At 36.8% G+C, this 8,454-nt stretch overlaps 1 protein-coding gene across 1 annotated transcript in view; it reads right to left on the minus strand.

Annotated features, from left to right (window-relative positions):
* Nucleotides 1-952, minus strand: part of LOTGIDRAFT_231773 (hypothetical protein) — a 5,181-nt gene extending 4,229 nt beyond the window's left edge. Inside the window, exon 1 of the mRNA XM_009054266.1 lies at nucleotides 888-952. The gene's annotated coding sequence lies outside the window, so the exon portion shown is untranslated. The remainder of the gene's footprint in view (nucleotides 1-887) is intronic.
* Between the last annotated feature and the right edge of the window lie 7,502 nt (nucleotides 953-8,454).

Genomic DNA, 8,454 nt, shown 5'->3' on the forward strand with positions numbered 1-8,454 from the left:
TTGTAATCTTTGAAATCAAACACTTAGTTTTAGTAGAATTGCAGGAACCACAGACTGAAAATTGGAATGATGCAAATCGATGCTATCTGTGTCCCCAATAATTTTGATATCCTCTTCACAATTGTTGTCATTATTTCAGTAGAGTATTTAGGGGGAGGGGCAATGGGTCATGGTCCTTCTCTCGAGCCTCTTACAGGTCCTATTTTGAAGTAAAATTAAGCCCCCGGCTCCAGGCTTCAAAGAGAAACACTTTTCATATTTGGCCTCCTCCTCTTGATACGCCCTGGTTACATATAACCTTCCTAGCTTTTCTATTAACATCAAGATATCTATCAGCATGAACACACTATTATTGTCTTATTATACAATCACATATTTTACTAATCTTTGATTTTCTGCAAATAACGATTGGAATAGAATAACGGAACATTCTCCTCGACATTCAATGCTTTCAGAACCAAATTATTCTGACCAACGTACCTTGTGATCAAATTATATATTGTTTTACAACCACGATCGCCTAAATTATAGCAGTTTGTATATTTCTATTAACATGAATAAATAAAAAGAGATTTTAAACATCCTACTTTTAGGCCTTTTTTGAGCTAAAATTGTACTGTTTAACCAATATTATCCAGTATAATATTATTTCTAACGATCCATAGGAGAAGCCCTAACATTGGGATTCTATTTTGTGTCTTGGAAAAGTACATTTTGAAAAGTTTATATAATGCACTTAGGTAATTGGATAAGCAATTTATACAACCACATTCTACTAGCGATGTTATTTAAAACCCAATTAAACATATTATAAAAACATAATTGGAAATAAACTACCTGAACTTTGCCTATAAAAGAAGAGAATGTAAACAAAGGTAAAAGTTTACCTGGCTGGTTTCCTCGGCTCTTTTAACTCGTAACCTGCCTGCACGCGCCAACACCAAAAGAGATTTGACTGAAAGCAGACGATGTTAGGCCAACTTCCAGATGTTGGTACTGGTAACCAATGGTAACGGGTAATATCAGAATTGTTTGGTACCTGAAAGAAGAATAAATAACCATGGTAAAGAATCTGATTTCATGGTATTTTGAATGCTATTAGAGCACCCAGTGATAGTGGCTCATCTAGATGTATGGGGGTCGTGGACGTAAGTGGTTTGCGGCCGTTACCCCAGGAACTTTATTTTTTTTAATTCTTCATAATTTTTTTTTTTATATTCTCCTGCAATTTTTGTCTGGGGTGGGGCTCGCTCGTTGTTCAGCCAGTCCCCATTGTAGTTGAGCCATTGTTCAGTGGATTAGCGAGGATTTGTGAGTAGGCATGTACGAGAGGTTCGGAGATTGAAACAATAGAGGAGGGCAAATTATGAATCTAAAATATAAGAGATATTAATCTGATCACGGGATTTTCGCTTATGGTCAATTGGTCACAAGGTAAATAAATAGAATATAATTGTTTATGGCAATTAGGCCACTGCGTAAATTGATAGCATAGCGATGCTAACCATAACTGACTTTAAAGACAGCTTAAAATGCACTTGTTACGGTCCGGACTCTGTAATCATTTTAATGCACTATTCAGTATTCAAAAAACCTCATCCACACTCGTGTCAATACTTGGTGGTCGACAAGTTTGATAAATGTCTCGCTACAGGCTATAAACTAAGAGGATAAACTATGACTAAGACAATATTTATTAAATAGGTGGAGATTGTTTATAACGTAGGTTTTCAGCTACTGGGACATTTCAACCTTTCATTGAGGACATTTAATGTGCCACGACCCATGAAAAGCATCTATCCGACAGCAAATTATAAACATCCCATATGACTAAACTATACCGGATGTAAATTAATGCGCCAAAATACGAATCTCTTGCTATAAAATTTAAATAAAGGAAAATATACAACTCGGTTGTAAAAAAAAAAAAAATTTCAGAGAAAAGACATTTGAAAAGGTGTCAAAGATTCGGAGAGATTCAAATGAAATAAATTGAGATTTACGTCCGTTTGTATCTGCACCTGATTAGGTAAATGATGACAGGCATCGCCATGCAGTGTACAATGAGGGTAATTTTGCCAGAACAGCGGCATTAGCCTACTCTTTAAAAGAGATTCAAAAGAAAAGAAATATCGAAACGAAATGAATGAATAATTTATACTCATGCTTTTTATCTATTCATACTTCAACTGTTAAAACCATTTTAGATATGAGAAATTTATCGGCTTATTAAGATTTAAAGTTATAAGAAAAACAAGATGAAATATTATTTAAAGTTGTAAAATTATCTCTGGGAATCCATTAAGGTTTGAAAATGCGGTAATGATAAGATATCAGTTTGATTTATTCCGTTCATGTATCATTGCCAAATACTCAAAAATATAAGCATGCAAAGCTCAGTCTGATTTTAAACGAGCAAATAAACTCGGAAGAAATATGTCAAGATTTGTCTTTAAAGAGATTCTAAAGAGATTTTCTAATTTTATGTGTATTATGGAAACTGACAGCATTCATTCGCGGTTTATTTCCATATTACCCCTTCCCATTATGTCCAAAGCAATTGCAAAGTAAACTCAACCGGAATCCCATTCCGGGACAAAACAATGTGCATGGCATAAGTTTAAATAATGAAGGCGCAAAGTGGAAAAGGGCGAAACGGAAGAGGGCAAATTATCAAGGGGTGGTATGGGAAAGGGGTTAAACAGTGGAAGGACGAAACGGAAATGATTTAGGGGAGAGTTGGGAAGGGGCGATACCTCCATTCGCATCTCTCTATTTTTCAGTCAGTGTGAGGCTTAAAATTCCGTTTCGATTGTGACGTCATATACGGCTTGGCATTTCTATAGGCGTTGGAACAACAGGCATTGGAATGGTCCAAAAGAAAACATGAATGCCCTGATACACATAAAAAAGATTGAAAAACTCTTTACAATTCGTTTAAAGGCATCGCTACTTTTCCTGTACAGATTCGACTGTGCAAAAAACAAAGTTTACGAGGTAGAAGATATATTAAGAAAAACATCAATAAATCAATCGTAAAGGAATATATATGGGCTATTAATGTCCTTATATCCGGCAAAACGTCTCGGAAATATGCTCTAGAAAAATAGTTTCATTTGAACTGGTATTGGCTGTTGAAGCAATGGCTCACAAGTACTGTTTATAATACATATATACCAAACTAAATGAACAACATTAGCTATAAATGAACTCTCCGAAAGAACATGCCGAGTTGACAAATCAAGTCGTAGAATGGCATCAGGTGTCCTGGAAGGGTGAGCATATCCTGCATTGCCAGGTACAATCACCACCCATCGATTAGGTGTTACAGAAGATACTCTCCTATAGAAACACTAGCCAAGGTCACAAGTATTAGGCGTTACAGAATATACTCGCCTGTAGAAACACTAGCCAAGGTCACAAGTATTAGGTGTTACAGAAGATACTCGCCTGTAGAAACACTAGCCAAGGTCACAAGTATTAGGTGTTACAGAAGATACTCGCCTGTAGAAACACTAGCCAAGGTCACAAGTATTAGGTGTTACAGAAGATACTCGCCTGTAGAAACACTAGCCAAGGTCACAAGTATTAGGTGTTACAGAAGATACTCGCGTAGAGAAACACTAGCCAAGGTCACAAGTATTAGGTGTTACAGAAGATACTCGCCTAAAGAAACACTAGCCAAGGTCACAAGTATTTGGTGTTACAGAAGATACTCTCCTACAGAAACACTAGCCAAGGTCACAAGTATTTGGTGTTACAGAAGATACTCGCCTGTAGAAACACTAGCCAAGGTCACAAGTATTAGGTGTTACAGAAGATACTCGCGTAGAGAAATACTAGCCAAGGTCACAAGTATTAGGTGTTACAGAAGATACTCGCCTAAAGAAACACTAGCCAAGGTCACAAGTATTAGGTGTTACAGAAGATACTCGCCTAAAGAAACACTAGCCAAGGTCACAAGTATTTGGTGTTACAGAAGATACTCTCCTACAGAAACACTAGCCAAGGTCACAAGTATTTGGTGTTACAGGAGATACTAGCCTAGAGAAACACTAGCCAAGGTCACAAGTATTTGGTGTTACAGAAGATACTCTCCTACAGAAACACTAGCCAAGGTCACAAGTATTAGGTGTTACAGGAGATACTCGCCTAGAGAAACACTAGCCAAGGTCACAAGTATTAGGTGTTACAGAAGATACTCGCCTGTAGAAACACTAGTCAAGGTCACAAGTATTAGGTGTTACAGAAGATACTCGCCTGTAGAAACACTAGCCAAGGTCACAAGTATTAGGTGTTACAGAAGATACTCGCCTGTAGAAACACTAGCCAAGGTCACAAGTATTAGGTGTTACAGAAGATACTCGCGTAGAGAAATACTAGCCAAGGTCACAAGTATTAGGTGTTACAGAAGATACTCGCCTAAAGAAACACTAGCCAAGGTCACAAGTATTAGATGATATAGAAGATACTCTCCTATAGAAACACTAGCCAAGGTCACAAGTATTAGGTGTTACAGAAGATACTCGCCTATAGAAACACTAGCCAAGGTCACAAGTATTAGGTGTTACAGAAGATACTCGCCTAAAGAAACACTAGCCAAGGTCACAAGTATTAGGTGTTACAGAAGATACTCGCCTAAAGAAACACTAGCCAAGGTCACAAGTATTAGGTGTTAAAGAAGATACTCGCCTATAGAAACACTTGCCAAGGTCACAAGTATTAGGTGTTACAGAAGATACTCGCCTATAGAAACACTAGCCAAGGTCACAAGTATTAGGTGTTACAGAAGATACTCGCCTATAGAAACACTAGCCAAGGTCACAAGTATTAGGTGTTACAGAAGATACTCGCCTATAGAAACACTAGCCAAGGTCACAAGTATTAGATGATATAGAAGATACTCGCCTAAAGAAACACTAGCCAAGGTCACAAGTATTAGATGATATAGAAGATACTCTCCTACAGAAACACTAGCCAAGGTCACAAGTATTAGGTGTTACAGAAGATACTCGCCTATAGAAACACTAGTCAAGGTCACAAGTATTAGATGATATAGAAGATACTCTCCTACAGAAACACTAGCCAAGGTCACAAGTATTTGATGTTATAGAGGTGATACTCGCCTAGAGAAACACTAGCCAAGGTCACAAGTATTAGGTGTTACAGAAGATACTCTCCTACAGAAACACTAGCCAAGGTCACAAGTATTTGGTGTTACAGAAGATACTCTCCTACAGAAACACTAGCCAAGGTCACAAGTATTAGGTCCTCACAGAAGATATTTATTCATATATATGAATTTCGAACTAACTGGGTTCGTAAGAGGCTATTCTTCAATAGATAACCTTAACCTGGGACAAATTACTTGGGCAATGAGCAGATCCGTAGCTACAGGGGGCAATTAAACCATAACCATGGCCCCTCCAGAAATATAACTTGCCTCTCCGAACAACCAAGTCTTGCTACTAGCCTGGCATTGAGACCTGAAAACCGGTTATTTACACAAGCAGGTACGCAAAACATTTATCATACTCAGTTTCTACGGAAATGAATTATGCCCCTCACAACAAGAACAGACAAGTATTAAAGATTAATATGATAATGCCAGAAACACTGTGCAAGAAGGAATAGATTGATAAAAAATTCTTTGACAAAACAAGTTATGCATCTGTAATCGTAGTAAAACCTCTGCTAAGTATGCAAGGTCTCGATAAAATTGAACTGGGATTTTTGCAGATATCTTGATGTCAACCGTAACATTTGCATTCGAAATTGACACAGAAAATGCACACGAACTAGAAGTTAGATTCCAATTCTCAAAAGTAATCGAGAGTACTCAGTGGTAAAAATTATAATATAGATAACGTTGTGTGGGTATTTAACTGTATCTTTTTATGATTAATAGAAATAAAAATGTTCTACTTACTTTCAGGGTAAGGAAACAGCTAGTGGCCAGATGTATCTTTCTATATGATGTATGTTTTCCTTCAAATATACTGATGAAAAACGTTTAATGCTATTCAAAAGAAATTTTTGGCTTGTTGTATGTGCGTATTTGTATTATATTTCTACAATGGCATTTACCTTAATGACGTCATATTTTCGTCGACCTTTTGAGTCGAAGGGAAATCCGAATAGAGGATACAGAAGCTACACGTGTACCCTGACCCCCACTGGTCCACACAGACTGGTAGAAAGGGTTGGTGTATCTACAAACTAATCTAATACCCGATATAGATATACATACAAAAAGTAGAAAACCTCTTTTATATCTATTTAAAAGAAAACAGGTTTGAAATTAGGTTTTTTTTTTCTTCCCAAGCTGAAGTTACTGAACTGTTTCACTAGCCTATATCATCTTCACTCATCAAGGTTTATATTAGCCTATTCAACATCAGCAAGGTTCAAACGATCTTCACAGTGTCAAGCTATTACGAACTGCATCTAATGCCTTGACGGCAATAGACTCTTTTCTTGCATCACGGAAGTTTGTAAACACAGCGATTTAATTATATTGTACGCAAGGCCCTTGTCATGAAGTCTGTTATGTTCACACGTTATTAGCTGTATTCGCTAGCGTACACTCCAATCAAATCGCTGCATTCCATGATGCATGAAATGTGGCTATTGCAGTCAAGGTATAAGACGCATTTCGTAAAAACTTGACATTGTGAAGATGGGCTCATAAGCGTGATTAAACAATCATGTTTAAAGTTTAGCTGGAAAGTTTGTTTTACTGTTTTCAATTTAAAATGTCAAGTCGTTGGCGGATGACTGATGTGTTTGTATCTAGCGATGGGGGGTTCAAATTGGGTGTATGCAGGATACCTAGGATACTACCATTTTACACGATAATATTATATTCCATAAATACTCAGGGGACAGAAAGGTGAAGAGCAAAGGGTTTTGGGGATTAGTCACCGAGTTTTTTGCTTAGGTGCTCTAAAGAACTTCAGATTCCAATTTCAACGTCGAGGTTCCATTACTCACCCTCCCCGAATTTTCAACTTTTTAATCCTTTTTTACTTGAATGTTATTTTAAAATTCACAATTTTTGTTTTTTAAAACTTGTACACCTGTAAGATATCATTCTTGAAGACAGTTGAAACATCAACGGCCACCCTTTTTTATTGTTACCATGGCGATATAATACTTTGTTTATTGACTCTCAGGGAGATGGCGTTTCTCTCCAGTTAATAATAGGTTGTGCATAGTACAATACACTTGTAGTTGACGAAGAGTTGTAGCCCATTCTTTCGATTCAGTTATTCAAAATGCTTAGGATTCAATGACGTCATTTAGCCTACCTGGTTACGCCTTGCAAAATGAAGACGGTAGATAGTCTTTGAAAACATCCAAAGCAGATGCAGGACGTGAAGCTTGCCTTGGATGTTAGATAAATTCATGGATCGGAACTATGGGATCGTATAAGTGACAGCCGTCTTTCCACTGTGCGTATTGTTTAGGGAATGGTGGCGCTGGTCTTTCACTGCAGTTTTGACATCCCTCAATAATTCTTTTCTGTAATGCGTATACTTCCACGATCAAGTTAGCTGCCATGTTGCAAGATGTTGATTCTAAGATAAAACAAGCAGACGACTGTCTTAAAATCGATTTTTTCACTAAAATTCGTCTAAAAATTGTTTTGTGAAACACAGTAGTATCCTACTATAGTAAGATAGTATCCTAACTTAAAATTGATTTTAGCAAAAACGCCAAAAGAAGATTTTCTGAAACAGAAACATCCGTCAAGGATTAATTTTGAAAAAATTCTTATAGGTGGAAGAAAGATTCCTTGGCCTTGATGCTCCATGTTCCCGATGACAGTAAAAAGTTAAAACAAACGACCTAGATGTACGTTTTATTGTGTGCCCCATTTTATTTTTAAAAGAGATTATTGCTATTTTAAACACGAATTGAATCAGAAAAGGTGAAGGAAAATATCTCAAAGCAAAAAAAGAAACATTAATTTGTTTCGTTTTATTTTTAAAATAATTTTGATTCAATAATATTGACGTCAACAAAAATTCCGTCAAATTGAAAAGTTTCGTTTTGTAGTATGAAAATCTACGATCCTTAAATTTGACAATGCTCAGCGGCAGCGGTAGGCGGTTGGCTTTTAAAACCCACCCCCTTAGAGACAATATTGACATTGTTCCAGCAACTGTTTGGGAAAGAGATGGTAAATGAATTAGTGCAAAATTCTACCTTTGATAAACTGTGTTTTCTCCCCTTAATTTGAGATTTTTGCGTTTAAAGATCTTTAACCTTGTACCTGCTCGTAAATGTATATTAAGAAAACAAACTTATACACATCATTAGCTATGCCGAAACTCATCAAGGGATGTCGGGTTCACCAACCATGTAAGAAGAGGTATCATGACAAGAGTTAACTTGCATATATCAACATACAGGTTGGTTGGTTGGTAAATAACAAGTTAAAGTTCGCTT

Source organism: Lottia gigantea (genome assembly GCF_000327385.1).
Source record: "Lottia gigantea unplaced genomic scaffold LOTGIsca_21, whole genome shotgun sequence".
Lineage (NCBI taxonomy): Eukaryota > Metazoa > Mollusca > Gastropoda > Lottiidae > Lottia > Lottia gigantea.